The sequence below is a fragment of the Balaenoptera physalus genome, assembly GCF_965194825.1.
Source record: "Balaenoptera physalus genome assembly, chromosome: 14".
NCBI classification, from domain to species: domain Eukaryota; kingdom Metazoa; phylum Chordata; class Mammalia; order Artiodactyla; family Balaenopteridae; genus Balaenoptera; species Balaenoptera physalus.
The window spans coordinates 17,112,735-17,131,705 of NC_138893.1; positions in this window are offsets into that span (position 1 = coordinate 17,112,735).

Genomic DNA, 18,971 nt, shown 5'->3' on the forward strand with positions numbered 1-18,971 from the left:
TCCGTGCGGCCCGCGAGGCCCTCGACCTGCGCTTGGCCGCGCCCACCAGAGCCCAGCCGCGCCGCAGCCAGCTGTCTGCCCGTGTGTCTCTCCGCAGCTCCCTCCGGGAAAAGCCCCCCCCCCCTCCGCCGTTTCGCCACGCCCGGGGGCGGGGGCGGGGGCGGGAGCGGGTGCGGGGTCGCGGGCCGGGGCCGCTTCCCCGGGCCTGCCGGACACCGGGGGCGGGGTCCTGTGCTCGGCGGGCGGCGTGGGGGCAAGGGTGGCCTTGCTGTGGCTAAGGGGCCGTGCCCACTCAGTGGTGGCTCCCAGTGGCTCCGGGCCAGCTGCTGGCCGGCCGGAGGGCCGGCCTGGCCGTGGCTGGGCTGCGCCTAACTCCGCGTGGGCGGGCAGGGGGGGGGATGCCCAAGGGACCGCGGCCGCCGGGCCCTGAAGCCTCCGGGGCCACGTCCCTGTGAGCGTCGAGCGGGATCTGCGGCGGGGCGCCAAGCGCCGACGGGCCTGGAGCGTCCCGCCCGCCCTGGGCTGCGAGGTCGCCCACCACTCCGCCGACCCCCGGGTCCCCGAGGCCTCCTGTCGCCTGCCTGGGCGGGCGGCAGGGCCCTGCCGGAGAGGGCTGGCCGCCGGCATGGCGGTAAGGCGCAAGCGCCAGCCAAGCTGGGCCTCAAGAGGCACCCCGCCGGCCCCTCCGGCGTCTACGGCCATACCACCCTGAACGCGCCCGATCTCGTCTGATCTCGGAAGCTAAGCAGGGTCGGGCCTGGTTAGTACTTGGATGGGAGACCGCCTGGGAATACCGGGTGCTGTAGGCTTTTTGCCTCCCGCTCCGCCCTCTCCTTTAGTCGCCCGCCGCCTCCGCCCCCCGCCGCCGGGCACCGCAGCAGGCCCCACCTACCTCCGACCCCTCCCACCACAGCGCGCCAGAGGGGGCGCTCTCCACCTGCCTGGCCGGCCAGGCGGCCAGAAGGCGGCCCTGGAAGGCAGCCGCCTCCCAGCCGCTCCCGGGGTGGCTGGCCTGGACCCAGACTCCGCCTCAGGCCCGGGTGCCGGCCGTGCGGCCCGCGAGCCCCTTGACCTGCACCTGGCCGCCCCCACTAGCGCCCGGTCCCGGCGCAGCCACCTATCTGCCGGTGTGTCTCTCCACAGCTCCCTCCGGAAAGAGCCCCACCGCCCCCCCCCCCGCCGCCGTTTGGCCACGGCCGGGGGGCGGGAGCGGGGGCGGGGGCCGGGGCCGGTTCTCCGGGCCGGCCGGCCGCAAGGCGCCGGGTCCTGTGCTCGGCGGGTGGCGTGGGGGCAAGGGTGGCCTTGCTGGGGCTAAGGGGCCGTGGTGACTCAATGGTGGCTCCCAGTGGGTTAAGGGCCGACTGCCGTCGGGCAGGAGGGCCGGCCCGGGCTGCGGCCGGGCTGCGCCTAGCGCCGCGTGGGCGGGCAGCGGGGAGGCCCAAGGGACCGCGGGCCCCGGGCCCTGAAGCCTCCGGGGCCACGTCCCTGTGAGCGACGTGCGGGATGTGGGGCGGGGCGCCAAGCGCCGAACGGTTTGGTGGGTCCCGCCCGCCCTGGGCAGGGAGGTCGCCAACCCCTCCGCCACCCCCCCCCGCCCCGGTACCCGAGGCCGCCCTCGCCCTGCCTGGGCGGGCGGCGGGGCCCTGCCGGGGCGGGCTGGCCGCCGGGCTGGCAGTAAGGCGCAAGCGCCAGCCAAGCTGGGCCTCAAGAGGCACTCGGCGGGCCCCTCTCGCGTCTACGGCCATACCACCCTGAACGCGCCCGATCTCGTCTGATCTCGGAAGCTAAGCAGGGTCGGGCCTGGTTAGTACTTGGATGGGAGACCGCCTGGGAATACCGGGTGCTGTAGGCTTTTTGCCTCCCGCTCCGCCTTCTCCTTTAGTCGCCCGCGGCCGAGGCCGCCGCCTCCGCCCCCCCGCCGGGCACCGCCGCAGGCCCCACCTCCACCGGCCCCTCCCACCACAGCGCGCCAGAGGGGGCGCTCCCCGCCGGCCTGGCCGGCCAGGAGGCCAGAAGGCGGCCCTGCAAGGCAGCCGCACCCCAGCCGCTCCCGTGGTGGCTGGCCCGGACCCAGACTCCGCCTCAGGCCGGGGTGCCGTCCGTGCGGCCCGCGAGGCCCTCGACCTGCGCTTGGCCGCGCCCACCAGAGCCCAGCCGCGCCGCAGCCAGCTGTCTGCCCGTGTGTCTCTCCGCAGCTCCCTCCGGGAAAAGCCCCCCCCTCCTCCGCCGTTTCGCCACGCCCGGGGGCGGGGGCGGGGGCGGGAGCGGGTGCGGGGTCGCGGGCCGGGGCCGCTTCCCCGGGCCTGCCGGACACCGGGGGCGGGGTCCTGTGCTCGGCGGGCGGCGTGGGGGCAAGGGTGGCCTTGCTGTGGCTAAGGGGCCGTGCCCACTCAGTGGTGGCTCCCAGTGGCTCCGGGCCAGCTGCTGGCCGGCCGGAGGGCCGGCCTGGCCGTGGCTGGGCTGCGCCTAACTCCGCGTGGGCGGGCAGGGGGGGGGATGCCCAAGGGACCGCGGCCGCCGGGCCCTGAAGCCTCCGGGGCCACGTCCCTGTGAGCGTCGAGCGGGATCTGCGGCGGGGCGCCAAGCGCCGACGGGCCTGGAGCGTCCCGCCCGCCCTGGGCTGCGAGGTCGCCCACCACTCCGCCGACCCCCGGGTCCCCGAGGCCTCCTGTCGCCTGCCTGGGCGGGCGGCAGGGCCCTGCCGGAGAGGGCTGGCCGCCGGCATGGCGGTAAGGCGCAAGCGCCAGCCAAGCTGGGCCTCAAGAGGCACCCCGCCGGCCCCTCCGGCGTCTACGGCCATACCACCCTGAACGCGCCCGATCTCGTCTGATCTCGGAAGCTAAGCAGGGTCGGGCCTGGTTAGTACTTGGATGGGAGACCGCCTGGGAATACCGGGTGCTGTAGGCTTTTTGCCTCCCGCTCCGCCCTCTCCTTTAGTCGCCCGCCGCCTCCGCCCCCCGCCGCCGGGCACCGCAGCAGGCCCCACCTACCTCCGACCCCTCCCACCACAGCGCGCCAGAGGGGGCGCTCTCCACCTGCCTGGCCGGCCAGGCGGCCAGAAGGCGGCCCTGGAAGGCAGCCGCCTCCCAGCCGCTCCCGGGGTGGCTGGCCTGGACCCAGACTCCGCCTCAGGCCCGGGTGCCGGCCGTGCGGCCCGCGAGCCCCTTGACCTGCACCTGGTCGCCCCCACTAGCGCCCGGCCCCGGCGCAGCCACCTATCTGCCGGTGTGTCTCTCCACAGCTCCCTCCGGAAAGAGCCCCACCCCGCCCCCCCCCCCCGCCGCCGTTTGGCCACGGCCGGGGGGCGGGAGCGGGGGCGGGGGCCGGGGCCGGTTCTCCGGGCCGGCCGGCCGCAAGGCGCCGGGTCCTGTGCTCGGCGGGTGGCGTGGGGGCAAGGGTGGCCTTGCTGGGGCTAAGGGGCCGTGGTGACTCAATGGTGGCTCCCAGTGGGTTAAGGGCCGACTGCCGTCGGGCAGGAGGGCCGGCCCGGGCTGCGGCCGGGCTGCGCCTAGCGCCGCGTGGGCGGGCAGCGGGGAGGCCCAAGGGACCGCGGGCCCCGGGCCCTGAAGCCTCCGGGGCCACGTCCCTGTGAGCGACGTGCGGGATGTGGGGCGGGGCGCCAAGCGCCGAACGGTTTGGTGGGTCCCGCCCGCCCTGGGCAGGGAGGTCGCCAACCCCTCCGCCACCCCCCCCCGCCCCGGTACCCGAGGCCGCCCTCGCCCTGCCTGGGCGGGCGGCGGGGCCCTGCCGGGGCGGGCTGGCCGCCGGGCTGGCAGTAAGGCGCAAGCGCCAGCCAAGCTGGGCCTCAAGAGGCACTCGGCGGGCCCCTCTCGCGTCTACGGCCATACCACCCTGAACGCGCCCGATCTCGTCTGATCTCGGAAGCTAAGCAGGGTCGGGCCTGGTTAGTACTTGGATGGGAGACCGCCTGGGAATACCGGGTGCTGTAGGCTTTTTGCCTCCCGCTCCGCCTTCTCCTTTAGTCGCCCGCGGCCGAGGCCGCCGCCTCCGCCCCCCCGCCGGGCACCGCCGCAGGCCCCACCTCCACCGGCCCCTCCCACCACAGCGCGCCAGAGGGGGCGCTCCCCGCCGGCCTGGCCGGCCAGGAGGCCAGAAGGCGGCCCTGCAAGGCAGCCGCACCCCAGCCGCTCCCGTGGTGGCTGGCCCGGACCCAGACTCCGCCTCAGGCCGGGGTGCCGTCCGTGCGGCCCGCGAGGCCCTCGACCTGCGCTTGGCCGCGCCCACCAGAGCCCAGCCGCGCCGCAGCCAGCTGTCTGCCCGTGTGTCTCTCCGCAGCTCCCTCCGGGAAAAGCCCCCCCCCCCTCCGCCGTTTCGCCACGCCCGGGGGCGGGGGCGGGGGCGGGAGCGGGTGCGGGGTCGCGGGCCGGGGCCGCTTCCCCGGGCCTGCCGGACACCGGGGGCGGGGTCCTGTGCTCGGCGGGCGGCGTGGGGGCAAGGGTGGCCTTGCTGTGGCTAAGGGGCCGTGCCCACTCAGTGGTGGCTCCCAGTGGCTCCGGGCCAGCTGCTGGCCGGCCGGAGGGCCGGCCTGGCCGTGGCTGGGCTGCGCCTAACTCCGCGTGGGCGGGCAGGGGGGGGGATGCCCAAGGGACCGCGGCCGCCGGGCCCTGAAGCCTCCGGGGCCACGTCCCTGTGAGCGTCGAGCGGGATCTGCGGCGGGGCGCCAAGCGCCGACGGGCCTGGAGCGTCCCGCCCGCCCTGGGCTGCGAGGTCGCCCACCACTCCGCCGACCCCCGGGTCCCCGAGGCCTCCTGTCGCCTGCCTGGGCGGGCGGCAGGGCCCTGCCGGAGAGGGCTGGCCGCCGGCATGGCGGTAAGGCGCAAGCGCCAGCCAAGCTGGGCCTCAAGAGGCACCCCGCCGGCCCCTCCGGCGTCTACGGCCATACCACCCTGAACGCGCCCGATCTCGTCTGATCTCGGAAGCTAAGCAGGGTCGGGCCTGGTTAGTACTTGGATGGGAGACCGCCTGGGAATACCGGGTGCTGTAGGCTTTTTGCCTCCCGCTCCGCCCTCTCCTTTAGTCGCCCGCCGCCTCCGCCCCCCGCCGCCGGGCACCGCAGCAGGCCCCACCTACCTCCGACCCCTCCCACCACAGCGCGCCAGAGGGGGCGCTCTCCACCTGCCTGGCCGGCCAGGCGGCCAGAAGGCGGCCCTGGAAGGCAGCCGCCTCCCAGCCGCTCCCGGGGTGGCTGGCCTGGACCCAGACTCCGCCTCAGGCCCGGGTGCCGGCCGTGCGGCCCGCGAGCCCCTTGACCTGCACCTGGTCGCCCCCACTAGCGCCCGGCCCCGGCGCAGCCACCTATCTGCCGGTGTGTCTCTCCACAGCTCCCTCCGGAAAGAGCCCCACCCCGCCCCCCCCCCCCGCCGCCGTTTGGCCACGGCCGGGGGGCGGGAGCGGGGGCGGGGGCCGGGGCCGGTTCTCCGGGCCGGCCGGCCGCAAGGCGCCGGGTCCTGTGCTCGGCGGGTGGCGTGGGGGCAAGGGTGGCCTTGCTGGGGCTAAGGGGCCGTCGTGACTCAATGGTGGCTCCCAGTGGGTTAAGGGCCGACTGCCGTCGGGCAGGAGGGCCGGCCCGGGCTGCGGCCGGGCTGCGCCTAGCGCCGCGTGGGCGGGCAGCGGGGAGGCCCAAGGGACCGCGGGCCCCGGGCCCTGAAGCCTCCGGGGCCACGTCCCTGTGAGCGACGTGCGGGATGTGGGGCGGGGCGCCAAGCGCCGAACGGTTTGGTGGGTCCCGCCCGCCCTGGGCAGGGAGGTCGCCAACCCCTCCGCCACCCCCCCCCGCCCCGGTACCCGAGGCCGCCCTCGCCCTGCCTGGGCGGGCGGCGGGGCCCTGCCGGGGCGGGCTGGCCGCCGGGCTGGCAGTAAGGCGCAAGCGCCAGCCAAGCTGGGCCTCAAGAGGCACTCGGCGGGCCCCTCTCGCGTCTACGGCCATACCACCCTGAACGCGCCCGATCTCGTCTGATCTCGGAAGCTAAGCAGGGTCGGGCCTGGTTAGTACTTGGATGGGAGACCGCCTGGGAATACCGGGTGCTGTAGGCTTTTTGCCTCCCGCTCCGCCTTCTCCTTTAGTCGCCCGCGGCCGAGGCCGCCGCCTCCGCCCCCCCGCCGGGCACCGCCGCAGGCCCCACCTCCACCGGCCCCTCCCACCACAGCGCGCCAGAGGGGGCGCTCCCCGCCGGCCTGGCCGGCCAGGAGGCCAGAAGGCGGCCCTGCAAGGCAGCCGCACCCCAGCCGCTCCCGTGGTGGCTGGCCCGGACCCAGACTCCGCCTCAGGCCGGGGTGCCGTCCGTGCGGCCCGCGAGGCCCTCGACCTGCGCTTGGCCGCGCCCACCAGAGCCCAGCCGCGCCGCAGCCAGCTGTCTGCCCGTGTGTCTCTCCGCAGCTCCCTCCGGGAAAAGCCCCCCCCCCCTCCGCCGTTTCGCCACGCCCGGGGGCGGGGGCGGGGGCGGGAGCGGGTGCGGGGTCGCGGGCCGGGGCCGCTTCCCCGGGCCTGCCGGACACCGGGGGCGGGGTCCTGTGCTCGGCGGGCGGCGTGGGGGCAAGGGTGGCCTTGCTGTGGCTAAGGGGCCGTGCCCACTCAGTGGTGGCTCCCAGTGGCTCCGGGCCAGCTGCTGGCCGGCCGGAGGGCCGGCCTGGCCGTGGCTGGGCTGCGCCTAACTCCGCGTGGGCGGGCAGGGGGGGGGATGCCCAAGGGACCGCGGCCGCCGGGCCCTGAAGCCTCCGGGGCCACGTCCCTGTGAGCGTCGAGCGGGATCTGCGGCGGGGCGCCAAGCGCCGACGGGCCTGGAGCGTCCCGCCCGCCCTGGGCTGCGAGGTCGCCCACCACTCCGCCGACCCCCGGGTCCCCGAGGCCTCCTGTCGCCTGCCTGGGCGGGCGGCAGGGCCCTGCCGGAGAGGGCTGGCCGCCGGCATGGCGGTAAGGCGCAAGCGCCAGCCAAGCTGGGCCTCAAGAGGCACCCCGCCGGCCCCTCCGGCGTCTACGGCCATACCACCCTGAACGCGCCCGATCTCGTCTGATCTCGGAAGCTAAGCAGGGTCGGGCCTGGTTAGTACTTGGATGGGAGACCGCCTGGGAATACCGGGTGCTGTAGGCTTTTTGCCTCCCGCTCCGCCCTCTCCTTTAGTCGCCCGCCGCCTCCGCCCCCCGCCGCCGGGCACCGCAGCAGGCCCCACCTACCTCCGACCCCTCCCACCACAGCGCGCCAGAGGGGGCGCTCTCCACCTGCCTGGCCGGCCAGGCGGCCAGAAGGCGGCCCTGGAAGGCAGCCGCCTCCCAGCCGCTCCCGGGGTGGCTGGCCTGGACCCAGACTCCGCCTCAGGCCCGGGTGCCGGCCGTGCGGCCCGCGAGCCCCTTGACCTGCACCTGGCCGCCCCCACTAGCGCCCGGTCCCGGCGCAGCCACCTATCTGCCGGTGTGTCTCTCCACAGCTCCCTCCGGAAAGAGCCCCACCGCCCCCCCCCCCGCCGCCGTTTGGCCACGGCCGGGGGGCGGGAGCGGGGGCGGGGGCCGGGGCCGGTTCTCCGGGCCGGCCGGCCGCAAGGCGCCGGGTCCTGTGCTCGGCGGGTGGCGTGGGGGCAAGGGTGGCCTTGCTGGGGCTAAGGGGCCGTGGTGACTCAATGGTGGCTCCCAGTGGGTTAAGGGCCGACTGCCGTCGGGCAGGAGGGCCGGCCCGGGCTGCGGCCGGGCTGCGCCTAGCGCCGCGTGGGCGGGCAGCGGGGAGGCCCAAGGGACCGCGGGCCCCGGGCCCTGAAGCCTCCGGGGCCACGTCCCTGTGAGCGACGTGCGGGATGTGGGGCGGGGCGCCAAGCGCCGAACGGTTTGGTGGGTCCCGCCCGCCCTGGGCAGGGAGGTCGCCAACCCCTCCGCCACCCCCCCCCGCCCCGGTACCCGAGGCCGCCCTCGCCCTGCCTGGGCGGGCGGCGGGGCCCTGCCGGGGCGGGCTGGCCGCCGGGCTGGCAGTAAGGCGCAAGCGCCAGCCAAGCTGGGCCTCAAGAGGCACTCGGCGGGCCCCTCTCGCGTCTACGGCCATACCACCCTGAACGCGCCCGATCTCGTCTGATCTCGGAAGCTAAGCAGGGTCGGGCCTGGTTAGTACTTGGATGGGAGACCGCCTGGGAATACCGGGTGCTGTAGGCTTTTTGCCTCCCGCTCCGCCTTCTCCTTTAGTCGCCCGCGGCCGAGGCCGCCGCCTCCGCCCCCCCGCCGGGCACCGCCGCAGGCCCCACCTCCACCGGCCCCTCCCACCACAGCGCGCCAGAGGGGGCGCTCCCCGCCGGCCTGGCCGGCCAGGAGGCCAGAAGGCGGCCCTGCAAGGCAGCCGCACCCCAGCCGCTCCCGTGGTGGCTGGCCCGGACCCAGACTCCGCCTCAGGCCGGGGTGCCGTCCGTGCGGCCCGCGAGGCCCTCGACCTGCGCTTGGCCGCGCCCACCAGAGCCCAGCCGCGCCGCAGCCAGCTGTCTGCCCGTGTGTCTCTCCGCAGCTCCCTCCGGGAAAAGCCCCCCCCTCCTCCGCCGTTTCGCCACGCCCGGGGGCGGGGGCGGGGGCGGGAGCGGGTGCGGGGTCGCGGGCCGGGGCCGCTTCCCCGGGCCTGCCGGACACCGGGGGCGGGGTCCTGTGCTCGGCGGGCGGCGTGGGGGCAAGGGTGGCCTTGCTGTGGCTAAGGGGCCGTGCCCACTCAGTGGTGGCTCCCAGTGGCTCCGGGCCAGCTGCTGGCCGGCCGGAGGGCCGGCCTGGCCGTGGCTGGGCTGCGCCTAACTCCGCGTGGGCGGGCAGGGGGGGGGATGCCCAAGGGACCGCGGCCGCCGGGCCCTGAAGCCTCCGGGGCCACGTCCCTGTGAGCGTCGAGCGGGATCTGCGGCGGGGCGCCAAGCGCCGACGGGCCTGGAGCGTCCCGCCCGCCCTGGGCTGCGAGGTCGCCCACCACTCCGCCGACCCCCGGGTCCCCGAGGCCTCCTGTCGCCTGCCTGGGCGGGCGGCAGGGCCCTGCCGGAGAGGGCTGGCCGCCGGCATGGCGGTAAGGCGCAAGCGCCAGCCAAGCTGGGCCTCAAGAGGCACCCCGCCGGCCCCTCCGGCGTCTACGGCCATACCACCCTGAACGCGCCCGATCTCGTCTGATCTCGGAAGCTAAGCAGGGTCGGGCCTGGTTAGTACTTGGATGGGAGACCGCCTGGGAATACCGGGTGCTGTAGGCTTTTTGCCTCCCGCTCCGCCCTCTCCTTTAGTCGCCCGCCGCCTCCGCCCCCCGCCGCCGGGCACCGCAGCAGGCCCCACCTACCTCCGACCCCTCCCACCACAGCGCGCCAGAGGGGGCGCTCTCCACCTGCCTGGCCGGCCAGGCGGCCAGAAGGCGGCCCTGGAAGGCAGCCGCCTCCCAGCCGCTCCCGGGGTGGCTGGCCTGGACCCAGACTCCGCCTCAGGCCCGGGTGCCGGCCGTGCGGCCCGCGAGCCCCTTGACCTGCACCTGGTCGCCCCCACTAGCGCCCGGCCCCGGCGCAGCCACCTATCTGCCGGTGTGTCTCTCCACAGCTCCCTCCGGAAAGAGCCCCACCCCGCCCCCCCCCCCCCGCCGCCGTTTGGCCACGGCCGGGGGGCGGGAGCGGGGGCGGGGGCCGGGGCCGGTTCTCCGGGCCGGCCGGCCGCAAGGCGCCGGGTCCTGTGCTCGGCGGGTGGCGTGGGGGCAAGGGTGGCCTTGCTGGGGCTAAGGGGCCGTGGTGACTCAATGGTGGCTCCCAGTGGGTTAAGGGCCGACTGCCGTCGGGCAGGAGGGCCGGCCCGGGCTGCGGCCGGGCTGCGCCTAGCGCCGCGTGGGCGGGCAGCGGGGAGGCCCAAGGGACCGCGGGCCCCGGGCCCTGAAGCCTCCGGGGCCACGTCCCTGTGAGCGACGTGCGGGATGTGGGGCGGGGCGCCAAGCGCCGAACGGTTTGGTGGGTCCCGCCCGCCCTGGGCAGGGAGGTCGCCAACCCCTCCGCCACCCCCCCCCGCCCCGGTACCCGAGGCCGCCCTCGCCCTGCCTGGGCGGGCGGCGGGGCCCTGCCGGGGCGGGCTGGCCGCCGGGCTGGCAGTAAGGCGCAAGCGCCAGCCAAGCTGGGCCTCAAGAGGCACTCGGCGGGCCCCTCTCGCGTCTACGGCCATACCACCCTGAACGCGCCCGATCTCGTCTGATCTCGGAAGCTAAGCAGGGTCGGGCCTGGTTAGTACTTGGATGGGAGACCGCCTGGGAATACCGGGTGCTGTAGGCTTTTTGCCTCCCGCTCCGCCTTCTCCTTTAGTCGCCCGTGGCCGAGGCCGCCGCCTCCGCCCCCCCGCCGGGCACCGCCGCAGGCCCCACCTCCACCGGCCCCTCCCACCACAGCGCGCCAGAGGGGGCGCTCCCCGCCGGCCTGGCCGGCCAGGAGGCCAGAAGGCGGCCCTGCAAGGCAGCCGCACCCCAGCCGCTCCCGTGGTGGCTGGCCCGGACCCAGACTCCGCCTCAGGCCGGGGTGCCGTCCGTGCGGCCCGCGAGGCCCTCGACCTGCGCTTGGCCGCGCCCACCAGAGCCCAGCCGCGCCGCAGCCAGCTGTCTGCCCGTGTGTCTCTCCGCAGCTCCCTCCGGGAAAAGCCCCCCCCCCCTCCGCCGTTTCGCCACGCCCGGGGGCGGGGGCGGGGGCGGGAGCGGGTGCGGGGTCGCGGGCCGGGGCCGCTTCCCCGGGCCTGCCGGACACCGGGGGCGGGGTCCTGTGCTCGGCGGGCGGCGTGGGGGCAAGGGTGGCCTTGCTGTGGCTAAGGGGCCGTGCCCACTCAGTGGTGGCTCCCAGTGGCTCCGGGCCAGCTGCTGGCCGGCCGGAGGGCCGGCCTGGCCGTGGCTGGGCTGCGCCTAACTCCGCGTGGGCGGGCAGGGGGGGGGATGCCCAAGGGACCGCGGCCGCCGGGCCCTGAAGCCTCCGGGGCCACGTCCCTGTGAGCGTCGAGCGGGATCTGCGGCGGGGCGCCAAGCGCCGACGGGCCTGGAGCGTCCCGCCCGCCCTGGGCTGCGAGGTCGCCCACCACTCCGCCGACCCCCGGGTCCCCGAGGCCTCCTGTCGCCTGCCTGGGCGGGCGGCAGGGCCCTGCCGGAGAGGGCTGGCCGCCGGCATGGCGGTAAGGCGCAAGCGCCAGCCAAGCTGGGCCTCAAGAGGCACCCCGCCGGCCCCTCCGGCGTCTACGGCCATACCACCCTGAACGCGCCCGATCTCGTCTGATCTCGGAAGCTAAGCAGGGTCGGGCCTGGTTAGTACTTGGATGGGAGACCGCCTGGGAATACCGGGTGCTGTAGGCTTTTTGCCTCCCGCTCCGCCCTCTCCTTTAGTCGCCCGCCGCCTCCGCCCCCCGCCGCCGGGCACCGCAGCAGGCCCCACCTACCTCCGACCCCTCCCACCACAGCGCGCCAGAGGGGGCGCTCTCCACCTGCCTGGCCGGCCAGGCGGCCAGAAGGCGGCCCTGGAAGGCAGCCGCCTCCCAGCCGCTCCCGGGGTGGCTGGCCTGGACCCAGACTCCGCCTCAGGCCCGGGTGCCGGCCGTGCGGCCCGCGAGCCCCTTGACCTGCACCTGGTCGCCCCCACTAGCGCCCGGCCCCGGCGCAGCCACCTATCTGCCGGTGTGTCTCTCCACAGCTCCCTCCGGAAAGAGCCCCACCCCGCCCCCCCCCCCCGCCGCCGTTTGGCCACGGCCGGGGGGCGGGAGCGGGGGCGGGGGCCGGGGCCGGTTCTCCGGGCCGGCCGGCCGCAAGGCGCCGGGTCCTGTGCTCGGCGGGTGGCGTGGGGGCAAGGGTGGCCTTGCTGGGGCTAAGGGGCCGTCGTGACTCAATGGTGGCTCCCAGTGGGTTAAGGGCCGACTGCCGTCGGGCAGGAGGGCCGGCCCGGGCTGCGGCCGGGCTGCGCCTAGCGCCGCGTGGGCGGGCAGCGGGGAGGCCCAAGGGACCGCGGGCCCCGGGCCCTGAAGCCTCCGGGGCCACGTCCCTGTGAGCGACGTGCGGGATGTGGGGCGGGGCGCCAAGCGCCGAACGGTTTGGTGGGTCCCGCCCGCCCTGGGCAGGGAGGTCGCCAACCCCTCCGCCACCCCCCCCCGCCCCGGTACCCGAGGCCGCCCTCGCCCTGCCTGGGCGGGCGGCGGGGCCCTGCCGGGGCGGGCTGGCCGCCGGGCTGGCAGTAAGGCGCAAGCGCCAGCCAAGCTGGGCCTCAAGAGGCACTCGGCGGGCCCCTCTCGCGTCTACGGCCATACCACCCTGAACGCGCCCGATCTCGTCTGATCTCGGAAGCTAAGCAGGGTCGGGCCTGGTTAGTACTTGGATGGGAGACCGCCTGGGAATACCGGGTGCTGTAGGCTTTTTGCCTCCCGCTCCGCCTTCTCCTTTAGTCGCCCGCGGCCGAGGCCGCCGCCTCCGCCCCCCCGCCGGGCACCGCCGCAGGCCCCACCTCCACCGGCCCCTCCCACCACAGCGCGCCAGAGGGGGCGCTCCCCGCCGGCCTGGCCGGCCAGGAGGCCAGAAGGCGGCCCTGCAAGGCAGCCGCACCCCAGCCGCTCCCGTGGTGGCTGGCCCGGACCCAGACTCCGCCTCAGGCCGGGGTGCCGTCCGTGCGGCCCGCGAGGCCCTCGACCTGCGCTTGGCCGCGCCCACCAGAGCCCAGCCGCGCCGCAGCCAGCTGTCTGCCCGTGTGTCTCTCCGCAGCTCCCTCCGGGAAAAGCCCCCCCCCCCTCCGCCGTTTCGCCACGCCCGGGGGCGGGGGCGGGGGCGGGAGCGGGTGCGGGGTCGCGGGCCGGGGCCGCTTCCCCGGGCCTGCCGGACACCGGGGGCGGGGTCCTGTGCTCGGCGGGCGGCGTGGGGGCAAGGGTGGCCTTGCTGTGGCTAAGGGGCCGTGCCCACTCAGTGGTGGCTCCCAGTGGCTCCGGGCCAGCTGCTGGCCGGCCGGAGGGCCGGCCTGGCCGTGGCTGGGCTGCGCCTAACTCCGCGTGGGCGGGCAGGGGGGGGGATGCCCAAGGGACCGCGGCCGCCGGGCCCTGAAGCCTCCGGGGCCACGTCCCTGTGAGCGTCGAGCGGGATCTGCGGCGGGGCGCCAAGCGCCGACGGGCCTGGAGCGTCCCGCCCGCCCTGGGCTGCGAGGTCGCCCACCACTCCGCCGACCCCCGGGTCCCCGAGGCCTCCTGTCGCCTGCCTGGGCGGGCGGCAGGGCCCTGCCGGAGAGGGCTGGCCGCCGGCATGGCGGTAAGGCGCAAGCGCCAGCCAAGCTGGGCCTCAAGAGGCACCCCGCCGGCCCCTCCGGCGTCTACGGCCATACCACCCTGAACGCGCCCGATCTCGTCTGATCTCGGAAGCTAAGCAGGGTCGGGCCTGGTTAGTACTTGGATGGGAGACCGCCTGGGAATACCGGGTGCTGTAGGCTTTTTGCCTCCCGCTCCGCCCTCTCCTTTAGTCGCCCGCCGCCTCCGCCCCCCGCCGCCGGGCACCGCAGCAGGCCCCACCTACCTCCGACCCCTCCCACCACAGCGCGCCAGAGGGGGCGCTCTCCACCTGCCTGGCCGGCCAGGCGGCCAGAAGGCGGCCCTGGAAGGCAGCCGCCTCCCAGCCGCTCCCGGGGTGGCTGGCCTGGACCCAGACTCCGCCTCAGGCCCGGGTGCCGGCCGTGCGGCCCGCGAGCCCCTTGACCTGCACCTGGCCGCCCCCACTAGCGCCCGGTCCCGGCGCAGCCACCTATCTGCCGGTGTGTCTCTCCACAGCTCCCTCCGGAAAGAGCCCCACCGCCCCCCCCCCCGCCGCCGTTTGGCCACGGCCGGGGGGCGGGAGCGGGGGCGGGGGCCGGGGCCGGTTCTCCGGGCCGGCCGGCCGCAAGGCGCCGGGTCCTGTGCTCGGCGGGTGGCGTGGGGGCAAGGGTGGCCTTGCTGGGGCTAAGGGGCCGTGGTGACTCAATGGTGGCTCCCAGTGGGTTAAGGGCCGACTGCCGTCGGGCAGGAGGGCCGGCCCGGGCTGCGGCCGGGCTGCGCCTAGCGCCGCGTGGGCGGGCAGCGGGGAGGCCCAAGGGACCGCGGGCCCCGGGCCCTGAAGCCTCCGGGGCCACGTCCCTGTGAGCGACGTGCGGGATGTGGGGCGGGGCGCCAAGCGCCGAACGGTTTGGTGGGTCCCGCCCGCCCTGGGCAGGGAGGTCGCCAACCCCTCCGCCACCCCCCCCCGCCCCGGTACCCGAGGCCGCCCTCGCCCTGCCTGGGCGGGCGGCGGGGCCCTGCCGGGGCGGGCTGGCCGCCGGGCTGGCAGTAAGGCGCAAGCGCCAGCCAAGCTGGGCCTCAAGAGGCACTCGGCGGGCCCCTCTCGCGTCTACGGCCATACCACCCTGAACGCGCCCGATCTCGTCTGATCTCGGAAGCTAAGCAGGGTCGGGCCTGGTTAGTACTTGGATGGGAGACCGCCTGGGAATACCGGGTGCTGTAGGCTTTTTGCCTCCCGCTCCGCCTTCTCCTTTAGTCGCCCGCGGCCGAGGCCGCCGCCTCCGCCCCCCCGCCGGGCACCGCCGCAGGCCCCACCTCCACCGGCCCCTCCCACCACAGCGCGCCAGAGGGGGCGCTCCCCGCCGGCCTGGCCGGCCAGGAGGCCAGAAGGCGGCCCTGCAAGGCAGCCGCACCCCAGCCGCTCCCGTGGTGGCTGGCCCGGACCCAGACTCCGCCTCAGGCCGGGGTGCCGTCCGTGCGGCCCGCGAGGCCCTCGACCTGCGCTTGGCCGCGCCCACCAGAGCCCAGCCGCGCCGCAGCCAGCTGTCTGCCCGTGTGTCTCTCCGCAGCTCCCTCCGGGAAAAGCCCCCCCCCCCCTCCGCCGTTTCGCCACGCCCGGGGGCGGGGGCGGGGGCGGGAGCGGGTGCGGGGTCGCGGGCCGGGGCCGCTTCCCCGGGCCTGCCGGACACCGGGGGCGGGGTCCTGTGCTCGGCGGGCGGCGTGGGGGCAAGGGTGGCCTTGCTGTGGCTAAGGGGCCGTGCCCACTCAGTGGTGGCTCCCAGTGGCTCCGGGCCAGCTGCTGGCCGGCCGGAGGGCCGGCCTGGCCGTGGCTGGGCTGCGCCTAACTCCGCGTGGGCGGGCAGGGGGGGGGATGCCCAAGGGACCGCGGCCGCCGGGCCCTGAAGCCTCCGGGGCCACGTCCCTGTGAGCGTCGAGCGGGATCTGCGGCGGGGCGCCAAGCGCCGACGGGCCTGGAGCGTCCCGCCCGCCCTGGGCTGCGAGGTCGCCCACCACTCCGCCGACCCCCGGGTCCCCGAGGCCTCCTGTCGCCTGCCTGGGCGGGCGGCAGGGCCCTGCCGGAGAGGGCTGGCCGCCGGCATGGCGGTAAGGCGCAAGCGCCAGCCAAGCTGGGCCTCAAGAGGCACCCCGCCGGCCCCTCCGGCGTCTACGGCCATACCACCCTGAACGCGCCCGATCTCGTCTGATCTCGGAAGCTAAGCAGGGTCGGGCCTGGTTAGTACTTGGATGGGAGACCGCCTGGGAATACCGGGTGCTGTAGGCTTTTTGCCTCCCGCTCCGCCCTCTCCTTTAGTCGCCCGCCGCCTCCGCCCCCCGCCGCCGGGCACCGCAGCAGGCCCCACCTACCTCCGACCCCTCCCACCACAGCGCGCCAGAGGGGGCGCTCTCCACCTGCCTGGCCGGCCAGGCGGCCAGAAGGCGGCCCTGGAAGGCAGCCGCCTCCCAGCCGCTCCCGGGGTGGCTGGCCTGGACCCAGACTCCGCCTCAGGCCCGGGTGCCGGCCGTGCGGCCCGCGAGCCCCTTGACCTGCACCTGGTCGCCCCCACTAGCGCCCGGCCCCGGCGCAGCCACCTATCTGCCGGTGTGTCTCTCCACAGCTCCCTCCGGAAAGAGCCCCACCCCGCCCCCCCCCCCCGCCGCCGTTTGGCCACGGCCGGGGGGCGGGAGCGGGGGCGGGGGCCGGGGCCGGTTCTCCGGGCCGGCCGGCCGCAAGGCGCCGGGTCCTGTGCTCGGCGGGTGGCGTGGGGGCAAGGGTGGCCTTGCTGGGGCTAAGGGGCCGTGGTGACTCAATGGTGGCTCCCAGTGGGTTAAGGGCCGACTGCCGTCGGGCAGGAGGGCCGGCCCGGGCTGCGGCCGGGCTGCGCCTAGCGCCGCGTGGGCGGGCAGCGGGGAGGCCCAAGGGACCGCGGGCCCCGGGCCCTGAAGCCTCCGGGGCCACGTCCCTGTGAGCGACGTGCGGGATGTGGGGCGGGGCGCCAAGCGCCGAACGGTTTGGTGGGTCCCGCCCGCCCTGGGCAGGGAGGTCGCCAACCCCTCCGCCACCCCCCCCCGCCCCGGTACCCGAGGCCGCCCTCGCCCTGCCTGGGCGGGCGGCGGGGCCCTGCCGGGGCGGGCTGGCCGCCGGGCTGGCAGTAAGGCGCAAGCGCCAGCCAAGCTGGGCCTCAAGAGGCACTCGGCGGGCCCCTCTCGCGTCTACGGCCATACCACCCTGAACGCGCCCGATCTCGTCTGATCTCGGAAGCTAAGCAGGGTCGGGCCTGGTTAGTACTTGGATGGGAGACCGCCTGGGAATACCGGGTGCTGTAGGCTTTTTGCCTCCCGCTCCGCCTTCTCCTTTAGTCGCCCGTGGCCGAGGCCGCCGCCTCCGCCCCCCCGCCGGGCACCGCCGCAGGCCCCACCTCCACCGGCCCCTCCCACCACAGCGCGCCAGAGGGGGCGCTCCCCGCCGGCCTGGCCGGCCAGGAGGCCAGAAGGCGGCCCTGCAAGGCAGCCGCACCCCAGCCGCTCCCGTGGTGGCTGGCCCGGACCCAGACTCCGCCTCAGGCCGGGGTGCCGTCCGTGCGGCCCGCGAGGCCCTCGACCTGCGCTTGGCCGCGCCCACCAGAGCCCAGCCGCGCCGCAGCCAGCTGTCTGCCCGTGTGTCTCTCCGCAGCTCCCTCCGGGAAAAGCCCCCCCCCCCTCCGCCGTTTCGCCACGCCCGGGGGCGGGGGCGGGGGCGGGAGCGGGTGCGGGGTCGCGGGCCGGGGCCGCTTCCCCGGGCCTGCCGGACACCGGGGGCGGGGTCCTGTGCTCGGCGGGCGGCGTGGGGGCAAGGGTGGCCTTGCTGTGGCTAAGGGGCCGTGCCCACTCAGTGGTGGCTCCCAGTGGCTCCGGGCCAGCTGCTGGCCGGCCGGAGGGCCGGCCTGGCCGTGGCTGGGCTGCGCCTAACTCCGCGTGGGCGGGCAGGGGGGGGGATGCCCAAGGGACCGCGGCCGCCGGGCCCTGAAGCCTCCGGGGCCACGTCCCTGTGAGCGTCGAGCGGGATCTGCGGCGGGGCGCCAAGCGCCGACGGGCCTGGAGCGTCCCGCCCGCCCTGGGCTGCGAGGTCGCCCACCACTCCGCCGACCCCCGGGTCCCCGAGGCCTCCTGTCGCCTGCCTGGGCGGGCGGCAGGGCCCTGCCGGAGAGGGCTGGCCGCCGGCATGGCGGTAAGGCGCAAGCGCCAGCCAAGCTGGGCCTCAAGAGGCACCCCGCCGGCCCCTCCGGCGTCTACGGCCATACCACCCTGAACGCGCCCGATCTCGTCTGATCTCGGAAGCTAAGCAGGGTCGGGCCTGGTTAGTACTTGGATGGGAGACCGCCTGGGAATACCGGGTGCTGTAGGCTTTTTGCCTCCCGCTCCGCCCTCTCCTTTAGTCGCCCGCCGCCTCCGCCCCCCGCCGCCGGGCACCGCAGCAGGCCCCACCTACCTCCGACCCCTCCCACCACAGCGCGCCAGAGGGGGCGCTCTCCACCTGCCTGGCCGGCCAGGCGGCCAGAAGGCGGCCCTGGAAGGCAGCCGCCTCCCAGCCGCTCCCGGGGTGGCTGGCCTGGACCCAGACTCCGCCTCAGGCCCGGGTGCCGGCCGTGCGGCCCGCGAGCCCCTTGACCTGCACCTGGTCGCCCCCACTAGCGCCCGGCCCCGGCGCAGCCACCTATCTGCCGGTGTGTCTCTCCACAGCTCCCTCCGGAAAGAGCCCCACCCCGCCCCCCCCCCCCGCCGCCGTTTGGCCACGGCCGGGGGGCGGGAGCGGGGGCGGGGGCCGGGGCCGGTTCTCCGGGCCGGCCGGCCGCAAGGCGCCGGGTCCTGTGCTCGGCGGGTGGCGTGGGGGCAAGGGTGGCCTTGCTGGGGCTAAGGGGCCGTGGTGACTCAATGGTGGCTCCCAGTGGGTTAAGGGCCGACTGCCGTCGGGCAGGAGGGCCGGCCCGGGCTGCGGCCGGGCTGCGCCTAGCGCCGCGTGGGCGGGCAGCGGGGAGGCCCAAGGGACCGCGGGCCCCGGGCCCTGAAGCCTCCGGGGCCACGTCCCTGTGAGCGACGTGCGGGATGTGGGGCGGGGCGCCAAGCGCCGAACGGTTTGGTGGGTCCCGCCCGCCCTGGGCAGGGAGGTCGCCAACCCCTCCGCCACCCCCCCCCGCCCCGGTAACCGAGGCCGCCCTCGCCCTGCCTGGGCGGGCGGCGGGGCCCTGCCGGGGCGGGCTGGCCGCCGGGCTGGCAGTAAGGCGCAAGCGCCAGCCAAGCTGGGCCTCAAGAGGCACTCGGCGGGCCCCTCTCGCGTCTACGGCCATACCACCCTGAACGCGCCCGATCTCGTCTGATCTCGGAAGCTAAGCAGGGTCGGGCCTGGTTAGTACTTGGATGGGAGACCGCCTGGGAATACCGGGTGCTGTAGGCTTTTTGCCTCCCGCTCCGCCTTCTCCTTTAGTCGCCCGCGGCCGAGGCCGCCGCCTCCGCCCCCCCGCCGGGCACCGCCGCAGGCCCCACCTCCACCGGCCCCTCCCACCACAGCGCGCCAGAGGGGGCGCTCCCCGCCGGCCTGGCCGGCCAGGAGGCCAGAAGGCGGCCCTGCAAGGCAGCCGCACCCCAGCCGCTCCCGTGGTGGCTGGCCCGGACCCAGACTCCGCCTCAGGCCGGGGTGCCGTCCGTGCGGCCCGCGAGGCCCTCGACCTGCGCTTGGCCGCGCCCACCAGAGCCCAGCCGCGCCGCAGCC